Source organism: Podarcis filfolensis, assembly GCF_964270895.1.
Source record: "Podarcis filfolensis genome assembly, chromosome: 5".
Lineage (NCBI taxonomy): Eukaryota > Metazoa > Chordata > Lepidosauria > Squamata > Lacertidae > Podarcis > Podarcis filfolensis.
In genome coordinates, this window is record NC_139608.1 from 43,091,371 (window position 1) to 43,113,161 (window position 21,791).

Here is a 21,791-nt window from a genome sequence, read left to right on the forward strand (position 1 = left end):
TCGCCTCTCGCGCGGAGCCGGAGCTCTCCTCTGAGCGCTCTCAAGTATCCCGAGGAAACCCCAGCCCGGGCTTCCCAAGTGCCAAATAAATATTTGCGAGGACGTTTTCGTTCCGTGTCACTTCCAATTTATAAGAAGCGTCCCCACAACCGCAGCCGCTCCTTGCCGACCTTTCCCACTCCAAGTCACCCAAGGGCTAGATTTCTCCACTGGCGACGAGTAAGAAAACAGGAGTGGATCTAAAATGTTTTCATTTTCTTCCCTCTACCCCCACCCTCCACTCCCGTTTTACTTTGCATTTGAAGGTTTTCCATTTTGGCCAGCTGTGTTTTTCAAAGTAGGAAATGGAATAAAACAGCAGCCGTTGGAATACACGGGGAAATGTACACGCGTGGGCACGCGCACCCGCGCACACCTCAAATGCAAAAGCGTCCACTGCTGAATTCTTAGGCACCAGGTGTATATGCTGAAAGGCAGGTGCTTTCAAAAGCTGCGAGAATTTGAGGGTGAAGCCTGGCCCAAACCAAGCCTTATCTGCTTCTCACACAGTGAGAAGTTCTTTTTACTGTTTGCACAGAAATCTGTATTTCGCATTCATTTACAGCCATTTAATTTCTACTCGCCGGCACACACTCAGTCATCCACACGCAGGGCCACAAGCCTTGTTTATCCCGAGATTGTCAGCAAACACGTGTGTGAAAATGAGAGAGACCTTCGAGGGCTTTCTCATTAATGAAAACCGAACATCTGAATGCCTCTGTATTTGGAGCTAATCCTTAGGAACTCCTCGAATTAGTCAGGACTCTTTTTCCAGGACACGTCCTCCTTTTCATGGGTGGGGTCGTCAAAGCGATCCATAGCTAAAAGCAGAAGTCGGCAAAGGTGTCCTCTTTTTTGCTCTTTTAAATATGGTAACTCTACGTATCTGACATAATAACAGAAGAAAAGCCCTGCCAGAGGCCCATTCCAGCATTCAAAGCTGTGCCTGCTAAACTTGAGAAAAGTGCCACTCGTTTCTATTTGAAGCAATGGGAAAACGCGACCTCCTCGTGCCACACCAGACAGGCTGACACGCAGCTCCCTCCCTCCCCGCGCCTCTCAGAGGCTATATCCTGTTGTTCCTTCCCCTCCCAAGAGAAAGGGCCCTGATCCCCCCTCTTCTGGCCAGCAGGATCTTCCCCTTCCCTTCCTTCCTGCAGCGCCTTGTCTGTAGGCGATCGGGTTTCCCCCGCCGCACCCGCCCTACCTGCCTCAAGTTCTTGACTTCTGAACTCTTTAGGGAACCTGCTGGCGCCAGCTCCATCATCCAAAGTCCTTGTGGTTTGGGAGAGCTGAAGCTTTCGGGGGTTAGGGAGGAAGGAGCTGATGACTGCTTCAAGGGGGTCCCTCCCTCCCTCCCCCAAGGGTTTAATTGCACTCCCGGAGGCTACTGGTGGGGAATCTGGCTCCCCCCACCCCACCCTCTCTGCCTTGTTGTGTAATGGGAGGCTGATCCCTAGAAAGGTGGATAAATATACACTTCACCTCCCTCAAAAAAGTGCAACCCAGTGACAAGGAAGCATCCAATAGGCAGCCTGCTTCAAAGCTTAGTTTCGCTTGGGTGGGAGGTTGGTTCAGGCTAGTCCTCTCATACTTTCTCCCTCGATATTGGTAATGGGGAAATGAAGGTAATGGGGTCCTTTATATGCCCAGCTGTCCTTTGTCAACAACAATTAGTTGCTGTTTTTTTGTGTTGAATATATGCTATATGGTAATTTATGGACCTAATTATAGGTACCTAAAGCAATTGCACATAACAGTCCATGTAGAATGTAGGCACCCTGTATATAGAATATGTACAGGGTGCTTGTATACAAAGGGACGCGGGTGGCACTGCGGGTTAAACCACAGAGCCTAGGACTTACCGATCAGAAGGTCGGTGGTTCGAATCCCCACGACGGGGTGAGCTCCCGTTGCTCAGTCCCTGCTCCTGCCAACCTAGCAGTTCGGGAGCACGTCAAAGTGCAAGTAGATAAATAGGTACCACTCTGGCGGGAAGGTAAACAGCATTTCCGTGCACTGCTCTGGTTCGCCAGAAGCCACTTAGTCATGTTGGCCATATGACCCAGAAGCTGTACGCCGGCTCCCTCGGCCAATAAAGCAAGATGAGCGCCGTAACCCCAGAGTCAGCCACGACTGGACCTAATGGTCAGGGGTCCCTTTACCTTTTAAAGCCAATTGCACATAACAGTCCATACAGAATGTAGGCACCCTGTATATAGAAATGAGCAAACCAGTGATATTTTAGGGAGCAGGCGAGCAGGCTTGCATCACAGGAGGCTTGCATCATTACTTACATCATAGGAGCCTACACAACACAAAACACTGTTGCTGTATGTAGGTTTTATTTTATTTGTTTTTTATCTTATGTCCAGCTTTCTTTCCTTTAATTTTTTTGAGGGCCCCCAAGAGAGTGGGGCCCTAAGCTATATCTTGTTTAGCTTATACGTAAATCCAGCACTGTGTGTGCATGTTCTCATGCGAGGCACTTTAGCGAAGTTCAGTTTCTGGTGCACTTTGAAATGGGTTTCTATTGGTCACTTTTTTCATGTGGATTTTTTTTGTTTTGGGCATTTTTATGGAAAGCCTAGAGTATCAACATACTAAAGAAATGGATACACTGCATTTTGAATTAGCATTCTTGCCTATTCATAACCCTGATATACTGGGCAAACAAAGACCTCCATCCCCACTTGCTCAGGCAAGGACAGGTGTACTTGCTTTGTCTAGCCATGGAGGAGGAGGAGTTTGGATTTGATATCCCACTTTATCACTACCCTAAGGAATCTCAAAGCTGCTAACAATCTCCTTTCCCTTCCTCCCCCACAACAAACACTCTGTGAGGTGAGTGAGGCTGAGAGACTTCAAAGAAGTGTGACTAGCCCAAGGTCACCCAGCAGCTGCATGTGGAGGAGAGGGGAAGCAAACCCAGTTCACCAGATTACAAGACTACCACTCTTAACCACTACACCGTGCTAGCTGGTTAGTTAGTGGCCAGGGACCCCTGCAGGACAATTTTTGAGTCTTATTTATTTTTTAAGGATATTTTTTAGCCCACCCTTCATCATCATAATAGATCTCAGGTCAAGGTGCAGCACACACATTAAAAATACACTGAATAAATGAAATCAGCTGAAAACAATCAAAAGTATAAATCAATGTAAGGGCACCTTGAAAGAACTCATTGAAATGAAAAATGCTGCTTAAAGGTGCAAGGTGGCCTACTCACTCTCGGTCATACTCTAAAATACTCTAGATGTCTGAGCAGCAGGTGGGTCTTTACATGCTGCTGAAATGACAGAAGTGTCAGCAACCAAGTGTGTTTCCAAAGGGAGATCATGCCACAAGCAAGGTCCCTCCTTTGTACAGAAGGCCCCGTTCTGTGTCATTGTATAGTGTGTGTCATCCCAGCAGTGTAAAAGAGCCTCGATCCATTTCTGGTCCCCTGTAGTTATGTTATCACTGGGGTGGGTACATTCAAGATGTATATCTGAATAAGATTCCACTTCAAAGTATGTGAGGAGGGACCGCATCCAAATTCAAAGGCACGTCCAGCTTACTTTCAATGGGATGTGCGTTCCCCTTCTTCTCCACCTTGTCTATTGTATGCATCTGGGGGGTGAAGAGACTTGCTGGAACAATGCAGATGCCATCCCTCTTCTCTCTAATATCCATCCGCCTTGTGAACAGTTTCTTAGGTACGAAAAACAAACAAACAAACCAGGAAATGGAAGGTACATTTCATGGGGAGCTAATAATAGTATTACTTAATACAGATGTGTTGCTTTCAAGTGTTCAGAGCGCTTCACATCCATTATTTAGTTGCAATCCTTACAACAACCCTGTAAGATGACAGTGTTTATTCTCTTCTATACTGCAGATAGGCCTGAGGCAGAGAGAGAGAGCAGCTTGCATATGGCTCATGGATGATGCAAAATTCAACCTCCTGAGTTGTACTTGGTGTCTCCTACCTGTTATTACTGTACAAAAGCATACTGCTCACAAGTAGGCTTAGCACTTCATAGATTGCAGCATAAGGTGATAGTAGCATTGACTTATTTCTCCAACTCTAGAAATTTTGGACTACAGTTTGAACCATCTCTTATAATTAGCCATGCTGGTGGAGGCTGATGGGAGTTGTAGTCCAAAACATCCAGAGAGCATCACGTTGGCAAATACTGCTTTGCAGGGTTCTTATGAAGATTACAATGAATAATGCATGTGAAGCACTTCAAATATCTGAAAGCATTGTCCCAATGGTAAGTATTATTATAACATGTTTAACAATCCCATGCACACTTACCTGGGGGTAAGTTCCATTTAGCATGCTCAGAAATATCCTACATGGCTGCAAACATGTTTACTCAAGAGTAAGATCCATTGAACACAAGGGGACTAACCTCTGAGTAAACCCTGCTTTAGGTTGCTCTGCTCAACATGGTTTCAATGCTCAGTTTGTTATTTAAAGCATTTTAAGAATCCCACTCTTTGGCAAAAAGTGTCCCAGAACAACTTACTGATCAATAAAAAAGGCAGTCCCTGTCCTCAGGTTTATTAAATAATATTTATTTATATTTAATAAATAATATTTATTTATTTATTTATTTATTAATAAATAAAACATTTTATTTATTAAAATTGTATAAAGTCCTTCATTTGAAAATTACAAAAGGTTAAAGAGATTCAGCTGGGGGTGGGGGTGAGAGCAAACTTCAGCATCAGTTTTTACAGTGGCCAGCTGGGATGGAAAGAGCTCTGGTAGCCTGATGGAATCGATGCTGTTGGCTGACAGATGAAGGAGAAAAACCATGAGCAGCTGGTCTCAGCAAAGCAGGAGGAATAGACCAGCTTCCCTTTTCTCCCTCTGATGCATCATCATCATCATTCCTGAGTTTGTCAGCCACTTGTGATCTCCAAATGGGAGGAAAAGTGGGATAAAAGGTGGGCATCGGAGCATCTGCCAGCTTATTGGCTTCCTGGCTCTTGAGCTGGCCCTGGTTCTGACCAGATTTGGGCAGACTTGAAACTCTTGTACATGACAAACATGTGAAGGTTGCAAGTTCACATCTGCATTAAGGTGTTTATACAGAGATCCTCGTATCTTTTCCTTCCCCCTTCTGCTTTTGTATTGTTAAGCTGAATATAATTCTGTAGGCCTACGATATAACTAGAGATCAGCTGATGGTGGAACTCTGAAACCCGTTGAGTGCGCTTTTGGAATGAGGGCTTGGGATTCAGTCACTCCGATCACGGAAGGAAAACTAACATGATTGTTGACAACTTTATGCCAATGTGATTGACCTGCCCTAATAACACAATTGTTTCGTTTTGAGTACAGAGCTCTTTAGATTGGCTCAGAACCAAACAGCATACTGATTGGTTTATAATGGCTACACTTCCAGCAGATCATTTACGTATTATTATTTATACTGTATCTTCGGATTTGGGGTACAGGAAGAGGATGTTGTTTACAATGTTTCTTAGTGCCAAAATAGATGTTTCATGCAGCACCATTTTTTTAAAAAAGAACAATAAAAATAGCCTGTGGAGGATTATTTAACCCTTCCGAAATGTTGTCTTAAAACTCAACATCCCACCTCAAAGCTGCTGATCACCACACAAAGAAAAAGATACAACTGAATGCACCACATCTTTCCCCCCCCCCCCGCCCCCACACCACAAATAAGGAAAAGCAACTTACGGAGGGAGCATTTTTAAATAGAAAAGTATCTGGAAGGGAAAGGGTTAAGTAGCCCCTCCCCAGCTGCTCCACCACTGAAATCCTCAGCCTCCAGAGGCTGCTTTGCTGCCCAATAAAAATAAGAACCTGCTTATAAGTTGCCTTTCCTCATGGGAGCTCAAGACAGCATGCATTATGTTTTATGTATACAAAATATACCTGTTGTATAAGTTGCCCTGCCTGTGCTGATTGGTGGTTATTGTTTCACCCATGAATCATAAGGGAGAACAAAGAAATAAAATAATCGTAATTGAAACGAAACAAACAAAAACAGAATAGCAGTAATATCTAACATGTATCATACTACCGAGGAGGTAGAAAATTGACTCAAGTTTCACAAGCTGCCACGGCAAATCCTGTCACTGAAATAAGGTCACTGTAATACACTGTTTGTTTCTTTATTTATATTTATTTTAAAATTTATATCCCACTTTTTGCCATGTAAGTCCCAAAGCTGCTGAGAATAAAATATACAATAAAACATTATTTAAGTTTCCAATTTTTTTAAAAAAATTCAAGAATTTAAAATCCTATCTATATAAATATATGTATTTACAAAATGGAGGGCATTTGAGAAGCATTCAAGGTGCAAAGGCCTCCTGAAGTAATATAGATATGATATGGTGTGTGTCTGTCTAACTTCATAAGTAAGGGAAAGGGACATTGTATGATTTTTAAAAATACTATACAGTCCTTTGAGCTTCCTTCTGGGTTTTGTTTACAGTGCTGCACTTGTGTAATTCGCACATCAAAAAATTTAAGGAGAGCTAACTGTGTGATCCTATCTATGTCTGCTTCAGTCAGAAGTCAGCCCCCCCCCCCCCGAGTTTAATGGGACATTCCCAAGTCTGAATGCTTAGGATTGCAGAATTAAGTATTTATTCCAACTGTTCTGCTGGTGTTTCATGGCTAAGCTGTTTATTTTTAGCAGGCGACATGGGAAGAGGGGATTTAAGCAACCATTAAATGTCCAGCTATGGCTCTATCTGTGCAAATTGATGCTGGCACAATGCTTGCTGAAGTTCATCTCCAAAGCCTTGTCCATTCCCACCCTGCTAAGCCTGGCTGTATCTGAAGTCTCTTTAATAACAGTATACACCTGTTGATAACAGCAGTGAGTGGTTGTCAAAGTTCCCCTCTGCCTGTCCATAAAAATAGCTGTGATGGATAACTGGATTTCTCTGGTGGTAGGCTGGGGAATACTATGTAAAGCTTCATGCTGGCAGATCACTGGTACAAATACAAACCCAGCATAACTTGAGAGCTATTATGGCTGAGATGGGGATTTGTGATTCTTCTTATGAGTGCCTTGTGGCCACTCCAAGGCCTGGCAGGATGGTGTAGGTTAACTCTTTTGGAAGAAAGATATTATTACAGAAATGCAGGTCCAAGTTAATAGCCAAGGGGACTAACATTAGACCGTGCCCTGAACAGCTGAGCAAAGCAACCAGGGACTGTACACATGACATTTTATTTTAAAATCAGTGGAGACTGAGTACTCCCCCCGCCCATGTAGTCCACACACAGTCTAGATCTATTGCATATGTTTTACTCCTGAAAAGTGCTTCTTGAGAAACTGGTTACATTTCAAAAAGCAAAAGCTCATTGCAGATTGATTCTGAATTGCCCTGCAGATTTATAAATAATTGTAATAAATATACAAACAAACAAATAAATGAGTAAATTCAATTCGATTTGATTTGATTTAGTGGTGGTCATTTTCTCTGTATTTCACAGTTTTATGATGTTTTAATTATTTTATCGCTCCACATCAAAATATGTTAATGAGATTATTATAATTGTTATTCATTGCACTTATTAGTAGTTTTTCTTTACAAAAGGTAATCAAAAGTGACTTACAAAGTACAGTAGTACAAATATGAAAACCAAATCAATTTTTTTTTTTAAAAAACCCACATTAATCCATATAAAAGGCAGGTTTAACACATTCTACCCACTAAATATATACAACCTTCCAAATTAGGGCCAAAGGCAATTTATAAATACTTGAACAATGAAGTAAATATAATTCAGGGAGAAGGCAATGTTTTCTGGTTTAGACACATGGTGATCCTAACAAAATTAATATAGTGGTAGCATTATACTATGCTGCCAATCAGATTCAGCTACATTATTACATCACTGAAGGCAAACGAAGATAATTCCATCCAAGAGGCGATCATTCTGGAACAGCCAGAAAAAGAAAGCATAAAGGGAGGGGATCTTCTTGATTTTTCTAACAATGTTCACTAAACACAGGGAGTACTTTTGGCTCAGCTGCACAAAGATCTACAGTTCCCAGGACTTCCTGGCAGAGGGAATGACTATTAAACCAGTTTGGGCTAGTTGTGTGGATGAGCTCCAATTGGTTTTGCCTGCCTGCGCTGTTGTGACCAATCTTCCCCTTGACATAGATTACATTGTCTTTGTTCTTGCCATTACAACTTCCCATCAGATTAATCACACAGTTGATTTTGCACCATTCAACATTAAAAATATATATGTTAAATTAAGTCTTGTTTAACTTGCTTAATCTGGAGGTGATCCAACCAGTGAGCAGAGTCCCCATTAACTTCAAGGAGATTTAACAGCACAATATAAATATAGCTATACAAGTGGATTAATATGCATTAAACATCATCCTGATTATTACTTCTTGTTGGCTTTCCCTGCTACTACCACTTATTCCTTTCCCAGTCAATTGAAAATGTCTTTGAATAGGGATAGAAGGCAGCACAGCAGAGGAATGGGAGGAGGAGTGAGGTTAAGAAGGGCCCTGTTAGATCAGACCAAATGTCCAACACCCTGTTCTCCAGCTGGCCACTGGGATAACAGGAATCTGGATTAGATGATCTTACCCACCTGCACTCGTCTTAAATACTCAGCCTTCCACCTCATCCTAAGATTTTACTGTAGTTCCCTATCATGTTCTGCATCCATCCACTTCTAGCTTTTAACCATAGCTTTTAAAACTCTCCAGGGATGCAGGTGGCGCTGTGGGTTAAACCACAGAGCCTAGGACTTGCCGATCAGAAGGTCGGCGGTTCGAATCCCCGTGAAGGGGTGAGGTCCCATTGCTCGCTCCCTGCTCCTGCCAACCTAGCAGTTCGAAAGCACGTCAAAGTGCAAGTAGATAAATAGGTACCGCTCCAGCGGGAAGGTAAACAGCGTTTCTGTGCACTGCTCTGGTTCACCAGAAGTGGCTTAGTCATGCTGGCCACATGACCCAGAAGCTGTATGCCAGCTCCCTCGGCCAATAAAGCGAGATGAGTGCCGCAACCCCAGAGTCGGTCATGACTGGACCTAATGGTCAGGGGTCCCTTTACCTTTACCTTTAAAACTCTCCACCTCTTTAGCTTTGAATAGCCCCCCCTTGCTTCCCCACTTCACAAGTTGCTCCCCTGTTTGGCAGCTTACTGATAGCCCCTCATCCCTCTCTAACATCTGACTCCTGTTCCTCTGCCACTCACCCTATTTATTAAGTTGTTTCCACTCCCTCATTTCAGCTTATCATCTGCTTTCGCTTATTTATAGCAAATATTTCCACTTCCCTTACCTCCAGCTTGGCCTACCCCATCCCTTCCCTCTGATTCATCCATCTTGATCTTCTTGCGTAAATGGTTAGATCTTTGTGCAAGGTCTATATCACTTAGTGTTCAATATTTTCATCAAGTCCGCTGCCAATATGAAACCCTTGTCAAGTGGTAAACCCTCAGTGTAAGCAGTCAACAAAAATGAGTGGGAAGGTTGGCCTTGTTGGCTAGCATAGCCAAAGAAACAAACTCTTGTCTGTGTAGATTTTGACTAAGTCTGAAACACAACATTATATACACTATATAGTTTGACTTTCCCATCTTAATTACTGCCTTTGCATGTCCCTAAATCTAGGGCCAGTCAAGCAGACACAGTACCATATTGATCCAGTGATGTCTACATCATATTCAACCTTAGAGTGATACCACACAATTGTCAAGAGAGCTAATCATCTGTGAATTCAAAATGTGCAACAAAGCCAGTTGGCATAATTCTGGGACCATGAGTAAGAATAGGCTCTGTCACAGCAACAATTTGATCAGGAGTGTCCATAAAAGTTCTCTAGATGTGCATACCACACAAAAAGCTGTCAAATAACATTCTGTAGATACTACCATTTTCCTTGGGTTGAAACAACCAAGCCATTCCTCCACTTCCTTGCCTTCCTCTTCAGACTGATGTACAGCCAGCTGAGCTCTCACTGTGATCACCTAACATTTCCAACTTTCCTTGGACCTGGCAAAATAAAGGCAAGGGAGGTGATGGGGATGCTCTTAGCAATTATCTCCAGCAATTAGCTAAACAACAATAGCTGCATGGCCAGAACCAGGACAAATGTTCCATAATTTAATTGGATAGGCCTACTCTGCAGTGGAGGTCATTAGCTCTTCATTTCCTATAGTAAAATTGGAATGTGCTTATCAGACACAAGTTTACTCTGGAAAAAATAAAACTTTTTAGCATGTATTAAGTCATAATGTTGGCTCCCTTTGAGGCCTTTAATGGCAGTTATGTACATATAGGGGCAGCTCAGATTTTCAAATAAATGGGAAACATTAGCAGAAGCAAGTAATCTGCCGCTGGGAAATACGAATTACGTCCACTCCCTCTGGCAGGTGGGTCAATTCCACCCAGCATTAGATTACAAACCACCAACCAATACTCCATTTCCATTAAATTTTGAGCAAGGAGAAATCTGCAATAATTGGGGATTTGAGCGTAAGAAAGCCAAAGGCCAATAAGGCAATCCAGAATGTGGCAGATATTTGAAACTCTAGTAATTACTGTGCCTTGTTGCTTTTATTAAATGAGAAGGCATTGGGTTGGGTTGGCGGAGCCTCACGTCAGCAGTTTGCCCTCCTTGAGAGTGCGCCTGTTGCAAACAGCAAGCCATCCATTTTCAATGCTCCTGTTTATTTATTAGTTCCTACCAAGCTCTCTCGGAAGTCCATCAACCGACAAGAACCTCGTTTCTTTCCCAACCCCCACCCTTGAGCTCCTGAGGGGGTGTTTAGAGTCCCTCCTTCAATCTGGATTAATAAAGTCACTGGAGAGAAATCTGTCAGTTTGATTAAGGCAGCCCTGAAAGGCCTCTCCATGACTTATCCATTACAGACGAAGAACGTTGCAAAGTAGGGACAATTTATTTCCAAAAAATGCTAATGAAGCCACAGGCAAACAAGTCTCCTTGAACTGCTAGTACCACACTCTTGCACATTCATACATACTTAATATATAAGGTGGGTGGGAGGAGATATCTGGAAAGTGCAGCCATATTCAAAATCAGCCAGTGATTATTTTACAGGAGCTGTTCGGGACCACAGGGCTGTCATACCGAAAAGAAAAGCTATCCTAACATCACCCGCATGGGCTGGTTGCGGGGAGACAATGCCTGAATTCCCCAACTTTAATTGTGAATTATTGCTTCTCTGCTTTATAGTCGCTGTTGCAAGGTTGGTTTGTGGTGGTGGATGTTTCTTTTAATTCCCTGTGGCTTATATCAAATGTTTTACTCAGAGGAGACCCATTTAAATTAATGAGCATAATGAAGTTTATTACAACCCAGTACTCCCAATATTTGAATTTTCAGTAATCATAAACAGGACAGCTTGCTCAAAGTGAAGTCCTATTATGTCCCATGAGAGAAAATGAAGCATATGCAGATCTCACCCAGTAAAATCAAGGAGACTCAAAAGTGATTTATGCTTTTGTAACTTTTTCTGGGTCCCAGGATTCCATTCAACAGCTCATTTCACAAAACCATTGGTGTATTTTTGAATGATATTTATGGATCACCTCTCTGCCTGAAGGCATCCAAAGGGCCTTTTAAAATGTTTTCATTTTAAGATCTCGGTAGAATTCCGAAGAGAAGACTAATTTGGGTCTCTTACATTGGGTTTGCCATATCCCCCAAAGTGAAAACAAACTTGTTGAGCTTTTCCTTTTCCTTGGGCAAAGTTATTGAGCTTTTGGGGGGAACGTCTCCCCCCAAAAATAAAGCATTCAAAGCATTAAAAAACAACAATCCCACCCTACTTGCCATACGTCCGGTTTCGCCAGACATTTTGCCAAATGCGCCCAGATGCCATTTTTGCAGCCCAATTCTCAGATGTATCCGGGGGGAAACTGGACGTATGGCAGCCCTACACATAAGGCAAGTGCCTGCTAAGTCCATTCACCAGCCAGCTCCCAGACATATTGCTCCCACTTCCTGTATACAATTAGCATATTCCAGTCAGGACCTGGGTTTTATAAAAGACCATATGTTAGATGCCAAGTAGGAGACTCACGCTTCCCTTCCCTCTGTGCTTCCTCTCCTCCACTGCCTCCCTTTCTCACATGCTATAGTGTGAGATAAGCTAATTGTTACCACGTTATAAAGCATTATGCAGAAAAGGAGTGCCATAAAGCAACTATACTCACCAAGGCACTGGCGGACGAAGGTGGGGGCGGGGGGACGGCACGCCTCGGGTGGCATCCCGGAGGGGGGGGTGACATTGCGGTTGCCCCTGCCCCTGGAACGCTCAGCGCACACGCCCTGGGATGTGCACCACTTGGAATGCTCCCCTGATGCGTGGCACGCCCCCCACGGGCAGTGCACCACTCCCCCCGGGACGCGCGCCCACCATGCCCCTGGATGTAACCCGCTCCCGGTGCCAGAGCAGGTAGCTTCACCACTGCACCAAGGCTATAAGTGGCAGAGAGCTAGGGAGTCCTAGTTCAGTGTAGCTTCAGAACACCCCACAATATTAGATCCCAAACTAGACAGTGATTCAGCTGATCTGACTGATTTAGTAGTTCTGTTTGTATTTATACCCTTCAGGTCTTGTGGAAAACACAGGAAGCCAGTGGAGTCTTTTGAAACTGCTACACATGGCGAGTTAGTCAGTAATGCTGCTGCCAAATCTGTATCAATTGCTGCTTCTGAGTAGCTTTCAAAGGCTTGCTCCAAGTGCAACATGTCTCAACCTAATCTGGATGTTACCAGGGCATGGAGAACTGTGGCCAGGGCACCTCTGTATAGGAGACACCAGAGCCAGCATACCAACCTATGCTGGGTCTCCATAGGTTCCTCAGCAAATAGAAAGTTTCTCCCTCTCTTAATTCCTGTTTATAAGCATTTAATCCCCAGATTTGGGCACAACGGAATGTAGGATTTTTTGCTAATACCAATACTGAATTGTTCCTAATCTAATAAAGAACCTGGAAGGAGAATTGTGTTTTGGGAGAGATGCATGCGTGGATTTAGTCTGGAGGTCTAAATATGTGCAATTTGTTTCATCCATCCTTTCAGCACACCAGTATTGACAGCAGAAACAAAGCGCAACAAAGAGGTTCTGAAGAACAAACTGTAACGAACAAACTATAAACATTTCTTTAACAATGGAAGATAAAAGGTGCCTGTCACGAAGGCCTACACAAACCCTACCCGTCCTCCTGCAAAAGACTGGATAAGCATGTTTCAAGAATCACCTCCCTCAATACACAGCAGAGTTGTCTCTTTAGTTTATTTTTTTTTTTTTAAATAATATTTATTAAAATTTTTCAAAAATACAAAAAATATCACTTTACGGGACTCCCCCCTTCCCCCACCCCTACCATATTCCCCTTTCATATTGTTGGCCAAACAAGTTCCCCATCCAAATTGAAACTTAATTTGTTTTACAATAAAAAAAAGAAAAAAAAAAACCCAGTGTTCTTTCCCCAAGACCCACCCCATGTCATTCCACAATTTCCATTTTTTAATAAAAGAAGCACCCCAGATAATAGAAACAGAAAAGGTAGAAAATAAAAAAAAAAAATATAATGACTAATAGACCAATTCAGCAAAAAATAACCAAGTTGGCAAGCCTTTGGAGTTTTAGTTCTCCCCCCCCTGTCCCCGGTTTAATTTCCCCCTGACCATCAACCCCTGGTGTCTGCCTGGAATTCTTAAGGCCATAAATCACAACTTTTCCCCAACTCCTTGCTGGCTTTTTCTTTTTAAAATTAAAAATAAATTTTTTTGAAAATCAAAATTATTATTATTATCATTATTTTTCAAAACTTTAACTTCAGTCTTTAATAAAACTGTAATAGAACTCCCTCCATTGTTCTTTCCAGGTTGTAGTCTGATTTCCCTTTGTTCCGCTGCTAAAACGTTGTAGTTCGAAAGTTTGGTAAGTCTGCAGGGATGGTTGTTATTCAGGGGCAAAACCTTACGTTCAGTCCCTTCCTTTCTTCAATAGAAAAATCTATTGTCTCCTTTAAAAAAACAAAAAAGAAAACACCCTGAAGACGAGATGTTATTTCCGTTTTGCAGCTTTCCCAGAAGATAACCAGTCCTGTAAAGTTCCATTTGGTGTTTTTCCACTTTCCCGATCCTTGTAATGTCCCGAAGCTCCTCAAGGGGGATTGTTGTAACTTTGTTTCCTCTAATCCAAAAGTCAATTTGTTATCCATATTCGCCATTTTGTATCCAAATTTTAACAAGTTGTAGCAAATTGTATCAAATTTAACCAGCCAAGTTCTCATAATAAAATCCACTCCACTTTTCGACTTTGACAGCTATTTTGACAGCTGTCAAAATCTCCGACTCCTTTCACCAGGCTCTCTCTTCAGTCGCCCCGGTTCCCAGGGGGGGGGGTTGCGTTTCCCTTCTCCAGTTCCTCCTCCAGCACAGTTCTTGTAGTTCCCCATCGTGAAATTTTGGATTTTTATCAGCAATGCAAGCCTTTTTGGGTCTTGGTTTCCCCGTCCTTGTTTTGGAAAGTTTACAATAGGGAGGGGACTGACTTCCTTTTTGGATCCCCCCCGCTCGTATCCAATTCGAAAAAAAAATTTTTTTCCTCCTTTTGAACCCGATTTCCAAATTTACTCACGGGTTGTTGTTGAAAAGTCCGAATTTTCAATGGAAGAAGTCAGCGCTCTCCGCCGGATGGCATGCGGCTTCGCTCAGCAGGGGAAGCAGAAAACTCAAGGCACCACGCTTCTCCCCGGCACCCGATCCGTAGCCTTTAAAAAGGCTCCTTCACGAGTCGGGAGGGCGCTAACGGTGCAAGCCGAGTCTCCATGTCCACGGCCTCCGTGGCCGTGGTTTCTAAGGGTCCCCGCATCGCCGGTGCGGTAGAACCCAGCCCCTGCCGAGCAGACTCCCTCCGGAGCTCGGAGGGAGTCCGCCATTCGGCGATGGCGCCAACCCGGAAGTCCTGAGTTGTCTCTTTAGTTTAAATCTGTTAAACAGGAACCCAGGAAAGATCCTTTCATATCACATGGCTTCCCCTACGTAGGCAAAGCAATAATAATAATTCCAAACACCCCTCTCTGCGGGTTTCCTGTTTCATCCATTCTCAGGGACCTTTCCTTTGCGCTGGGTTCTCCCTGCCCACCCAATAAACCAATGAGTCAATTTTTGTGAGTTTTTGTCTTCATCAGAACATCTTGAAAAGGGAAAATGGAACCTGAACCAAAACCTCACGGATCAGAAGTCAGAGGAGAAAACTGGGGGGGGGGGTTGGAGGGGTACACTAGGTTCTGCACTAGGGGTCCCTTGGGCTTCATAGCATTTGGCACAACACTTCAAGAAAATGTATGGATTCTCCTTCAGATTCCTTCTCCTGTATCAACATGGGCAGAGTCAGGATTTATTGGGGGGGGCAGGGCACCCCCCTGTCCTGTTCCAGAACTGAGCTACCTGCAACACAATTGGTCAGTTCAAGGAAGCCATGCCTATTGTTCAGTCAGGTTGCCAATTATGCCACAACTTTATCCAAGTGACATCAATGAGCATTTCAATTTCAAATATTCTGATTATTTCTACTTTTAGTTAAGTATTTTTTATTTATTTACATGATTTAGGGGGGCATGTGTATGAATACTCTCCTCTTCATAATTCTCCTGTGTTCTAGTGATGTCCCTAAAGTTCAAAATTACTGCATTTGATATGTTAATTTGTCCAGTTGTAACACTCGGCAGTCTAACAAATTGTGCGCTGTTTTTCTCAGATGTTCTTTTCTGGCTTAGAATGTTACATACACAGTCAACAGACCTTGATCCAGCATTGGTACTTGAAACTCAGGTGACTTCTGTGGCCTGGAGAACTGTGTACCTACTAACTATGACCCTACCTGGATAGAGACAGCCTTGTTACAGTTTATCCATGCTCTCGTAGCCTCCCGCATGCATTTCTGCAATTTGTCATGCTGCTTCCAGTCTGTTTCCACGCCCAATTCAATATGCTGGTTTTAACTTTCAAAGTCCTGCAGAACTCAGGTCCAGGTTGACTGAAGAATTGCCTTCTCCTGTTTGTACCTGTCCAGGCATTTGATTGTTATCAGAGGCCTTTCTCCATCTAATGCTGTGAAATGGGTGGTGACAAAGGAGAGGGCCTTTTAAGTGGTGGTGCCCTGTTTATGAAATGCCCTCCAGAGAGAGGCTTGCTTGTTGCCCACATTATGGTCCTTTGGATAATAGTTGAAGTCATTTTTACTTTCCCTGATCATTAAATTTTCAACGTTCTTTTCATTGCTTTGCTGAGTTCTTTCAAAGCAGCAGCTTGCTCTTTTGCAAATTCCAGATTTTTGACATGGTGGCATCTCTTGCCTTCCCTTGTTAAAACTTGATCTGGCCACAAATTCTTAAATTTATTTGTTTATTAGATTTATATCCCATCCTTCCAAAAGAAGCCCAAGAATTGAAATGCTTGATACATTGTCACATCTCAGATTTGCATGCGACATCATTTCCTTCCCTAGATTGTGGGGGAGGCTGGGGAGGCGATGTCAAAGTAACGCTTGTCTTCCACAAATTGTGTGAAGTGGATCTTCTTGCACTTTAGACCATGGGATTAAACACACACACACACCCCTTCCAGTCCTGTTGTAATCCCATCATTTGTACTGCCAACTGGACTTCTAGATTGTTTTGCTTTTAATAGCGAAGTACTCCGATGAATGCAACAATCTATTTGAACACGGCCTCAGAGTGGCATCATATTTAATACATTTTTAAAGATCTGACTTACAGAATAGGGACAGAAATTGTTGAGGGAGGAGTATAAAGCAAACATTAAGGAAATAGTTAAAGAGTAACATTTCTGCTAAGCACTCACTTGAAATCCAGACAGCACTTTCTGCACATTAAAAGCAATTAACACCATTTGGGGAATTTTTAATTGCTCTATAAAGCACGCTGTAAATAATTATTCCCAGCCCTGTGGATCCCTTGAACGATCTCCCTGACAGTTGTAATTTATGGGGCCTGAAGCATGGCTCTTTTTATTCAGCATATATCCTTATTACAATAATGACTTAGCACTCTGGTGCCCTTAATGAGTATAAAGAGCCCTGTGCACAAGGGAGGAGAGAAAACTGCAAGGTTTTAAGAACTTGACCAAGCACCATTTTTCCCTAGTTATTGTTATAAATTGTTAAGCAGTTATGCAGACTACTAAATGATCAAGACTTTGTAGAGAAGAAATCTGAATACATTACTATGTACGTGTGGTCTGATTATATTACCTAGGACTACTTTTCAGAAAGATAAAAATCTGGGTGACTCTTGGTCACACTTCAACGTGACCAAGAGATTGGGAGTGCAATGCGAAGCAGAGGGTGGTCTGGGCCCAGGTCTCCAGACACATACCCCTCATTCTTATCACATGATGCTACCTTAGCAAAAGGAACTTTAGTGGAAAGTCTTCAAAGGGAGATGCCATGCTTTGATTCCAAAGTTGAAACTCAACTTGACAAGGTGTCAAAAATCTAAAGTTCAGTTGGCAGCTTACTCAAATCTAACTTTCCCAAGGACCCTGAGCAAAGTTGCCTAGGCCAGGCAGGTCGAAAAACAGCCTCAAGTAGAAATATTCTTCTGCACCCTCACATTGCTGTCTGAGTTTTCATGGTGAATATTCAATTCCTGATGCCAGAAACACCAAATTCACTGTGATGGATGATGTTGGAAATAGACTGAGGATTAAATCTGTAAATTAAAATATAAACCTCCTGTCCCACATGTGTGGAATAAATATGAGAATAAACAGGTTTGTAAAGCCCTTTTTAGCATAGGGAAAACACTGGGACATCTTTGTCAGTAAAGTCTGCCAGGCCTCCCTGCAACAAGGAGAGAAGGAAGATTTCCAGCTCACCACAACTAGAAAGTGTTTACAAATGCAGCATTTTACTCCCCGCCCCTAGACATAGTATCAAAGAAACATAGAAGTGTAGAGTTGGAAGAGATTACGAGGATTATCTAGTCCAACCCCCTGCAATGCAGGAATCTTTTCATCCAACGTGGAGCTTGAACCCATCAGCCTGAGATTACCGGGTAAGTGTTTCAGGCTTTTCCAACTGAGTGGCAGCCATTCAGTTCTATGGGAGAAAGTAAGGCATTTCATGGAGGTGGGGGATAAATATGCTCCTGGCCTCTAGAGTTAGCCCTCGGTACAATTATTTTTGTCCATGTCAGTTTCTGTTTTACTAATATGCCTTTTGCATACATATTTAGGCCTCCTACTCACTCCATTTCGCCTAGTTAACATGTAGCTACTTTCAATAGCAGCAAAACTCAAGTTGCCACAGAGTAGTGTGTGGCATAGTATCTAGTAATAAGGGGCACTTTCAAGAGCTAAAAATTCAAGACTGATGATTTAGGTTGCAAACCTACGAACTCCTGCGAGAGTCAATGTGGAGCAGTACTTAAGAGCATTGGACTAGTACAGTGGTACCTCTGGTTACGAACTTAATTCGTTCCGGAGGTCCGTTCTTAACCCGAAACTGTTCTTAACCTGAGGTACTACTTCTGGATTAGCAGAGTCTGTAACCCAGAGTGTTTGTAACCAGAGGTGTTTGTAACTCGAGGTACCACTGTACTTGGGAATCCTCACTCAGCCATGAAGCTCATTGGATGACCTTGGGCCCATCGCCAGGCCTTTCTTTCAGCCAGAATTCTCCGGAACTCAGTTCTGCCGCCTCTCAGGTGGGTGCCATTGCCAGTATAAGAGAACAAGGGAGGTGAGTTCCGGCACCTCTTTTTCTAGAAAAATAGCACTGCCCATCACTCTTAGCCTAACTAACCTACCTCAGAGGGTTGTGGTGAGGATAAGATGCAGAAGGTGAGGTTCATGTATGCCACCATGAGCTCCTCGGAGGCAAATGGGATAAAAAGGTAATAATAAAGAAACTCTTTACTGAGTAAGCCTGTTGCAGAAAACCGGGGTTTGTTTCTGGGTAGTTCTGAGCAAATATAGACGGGATCACACCGCTTGCGATGCCTGTAATTGCAAAGCTCCACTTACATCCCAAAAGCAGAGTGACAGCTCAGGATCACAAAGCTAACACAACACCAGAGCGCTAGTTGTTGAGCCACCTAATAAATATTAATGGCTGGTTGGCTTCCAAAAGAGCATCTGCCTCCAAAGTTATTGTCTCCTGGCCAAAAAGCCACCTACTTCCAGTGTGAAAAAAGAAGCAACTTGCTTTAATTTAATCAGCAGTGTTCCTGTGCCACCACCTCTCCTCCAGCACCAGCCAGTCACCATTAAGGAACAATACGTCTGCCTGACACGGCTTCCAGCAATGGTGCCCCAGGCAAGGCTCTGCTCGCCCCTCCTTCGCCTGTAACAAATTAAATTTGTGCCATCAGCTCCAAGACAAGTTAGGCACAAGGGGAAGCCCGAACAGGACAGTGACAGTGTGATGAATGGAGGCGCTGAGGAGAATGACACAGAAAGAGAAGAAAGGGAGGGGAAGCCCAGGCAGCTCTCAGCTGCCGGCCTACATCAGGTGCCGAACTTTTATTTGCCTTCTTCACGCCATTTGAGGGAAACAGAGATTGATTACTCTGACTCCTGATATTAACTTCCTGCTTAAATTACTCCATGGCCTCCCCTTGGTTGCATGTCACTGTGGACTTTGCTGGCCGTTTCTTCAAATCTAGGGGACATTTTGGTTGCTGCACATACTGTCTTCCCACCCACCCTAACTCCCATGTGTGACGCCAAGAAAACAAGGCAAGGCCCAACAATTCAGACCTGAAAGTTACCATTTCTGGGTGGTTCTTCTCCTGTTTGCCAAAGAATGATGGGTAATTATTTGCCTCACCTTTTTAGCATGGAAAACTGTGGGTTGATTTGATCTCCACTGAGCATGTTGGGCATTTCCAGACTGATTCACACAACTGTTTTGAAGTTGTAAAAGAGGGGGCTGTGATTATCATTAGGCAGCCACCTCAGGTGGCAGGTGCTTGAGGGTGCGAAGTACCAGGTTGCCTGTGCATGTGAGGGACACCATCCTACTGCCAGCATTCAAATAAGATTCAACTACCAATCTTGTGGGTACTCTCTTCTTCTTCACCTCAAGCAGCAAAATGTCCTCTGGTCCTCTAACACCAAAATCAGAGTCCTGTGCTGCAGTGCTGGAGCCTTAGAACTAGCTGTACTAAGGCTTAAATGCCCAATAGCATTCAGTACATTTGACAAGCAACGGACTGAGAAGTTTTAGAGATCTAGACTGTGTGAAGCAGTTAACAGAGACAATTGTTTTTCTTTGATTCCAATATCTTATGTCACCCATCTAATTTTCTTGTCAGGTTTTCGGGACAAATATGGTCTCTTTCAATGAACTGGTTTCTCTTACAGGTAAGAGCTGCCACTGGGGGAGAAAGGGGGTGTAGTGGGTGCGGTCCGCCCCAAGTGTCATCCCTGAGGGGGGTGACATAACCTCACTACCCCCCTGGGATGCTCACCTCACCCCCACGGGCAGTTTGCCCCGCCCCCAGGTGCAGAGCTAGCTCCTCCTCTGAGACCTGCCATACTGCTCCAGCTCAAAAGTCTCCCTGTGCCACATTCCTAAAAAACATGAAGTGTGACTATGGCAAGCAGGTATTTGAAAACTACATACATGATAAAATCTCACACATCATATATCTAACACTTCTCAGTGAGCCAGGGTCTGTAGGGGCTCCCTGCTTTATCTACACGGTGGCTCCAATCCTAAACACAGTTACTAAGGAGTAAGTTCCACTGAATTTAGTGAGACAGATTTCTAATTCATCATGATTTTGGATTGTGGCCTTAATAGCAAACTGCAGGTGGGTGGGTGGACCAGTTTATTGAGCTTACAAAACTTACATGGAGGTTAGAATATACCTGGCCTTTGTTGAGCAATTCTTCTGATTTGTTTGCAAGACAATTATATGAGATTGCATTCATCCTGCCATTTGTTTAATCCACACTTTGCAGGGAATTTCCCTATTACTTTCCAAACTGCAAAAAGTCTGTTTAGGGGTGTCTTCTTTCTTTCTTTCTTTCTTTCTTTCTTTCTTTCTTTCTTTCTTTCTTTCTTCTTGTGAAATTTTCAATTACAGCTGGTTATAGTTATTCCAAACTTATAGTTATATCCAAAGGACCATAATGAATAACTATGGGGACGCGAGTGGGGCTGTGGATTAAACCACAGAGCCTAGGACTTGCCGATCAGAAGGTCGGCGGTTCGAATCCCTGCGACGGAGTGAGCTCCCGTTGCTCGGTCCCTGCTCCTGCCAACCTAGCAGTTCGAAAGCACGTCAAAGTGCAAGTAGATAAATAGGCACCACTCCGGCGGGAAGATAAACGGTGTTTCCGTGCGCTGCTCTGGTTCGCTTAGTCATGCTGTACGCCGGCTCCCTCAGCCAATAAAGTGAGATGAGCGCCGCAACCCCAGAGTCGGTCACGACTGGATGTAATGGTCAGGGGTCCCTTTACCTTTACCTATAGTTATTCCAGTTGCAAACATCATCTCCTAAGCCTTCTCGCCTGGACTTCCCAACCTATATTTCCTTAACATCCTCAGTCACTTTGGTTTGCTGCAACTCCTAAAGCTTTCCAATCCTTCCCTCCTCTATCTTCCACTCCTTGTTGTGTCTACTGGTGTTCATATGTAAATTTATATTTATACCACTTCTTTTTAAATACTCCTCTAGTTGTTCCCACTCACTTAAAACTGTTTTTCTCTTTGTATTTCTT

At 43.3% G+C, this 21,791-nt stretch overlaps 1 long non-coding RNA gene across 1 annotated transcript; it reads right to left on the minus strand.

Moving 5' to 3' along the window:
- Positions 1-637: 637 nt before the first annotated feature.
- Positions 638-5,988, minus strand: LOC310763171. Its single transcript, XR_014548525.1, has 3 exons — positions 5,939-5,988; positions 3,600-3,732; positions 638-860 (listed from the first exon to the last, which is right to left on the minus strand). It is a non-coding gene; the product is annotated as an uncharacterized lncRNA (long non-coding RNA).
- Between the last annotated feature and the right edge of the window lie 15,803 nt (positions 5,989-21,791).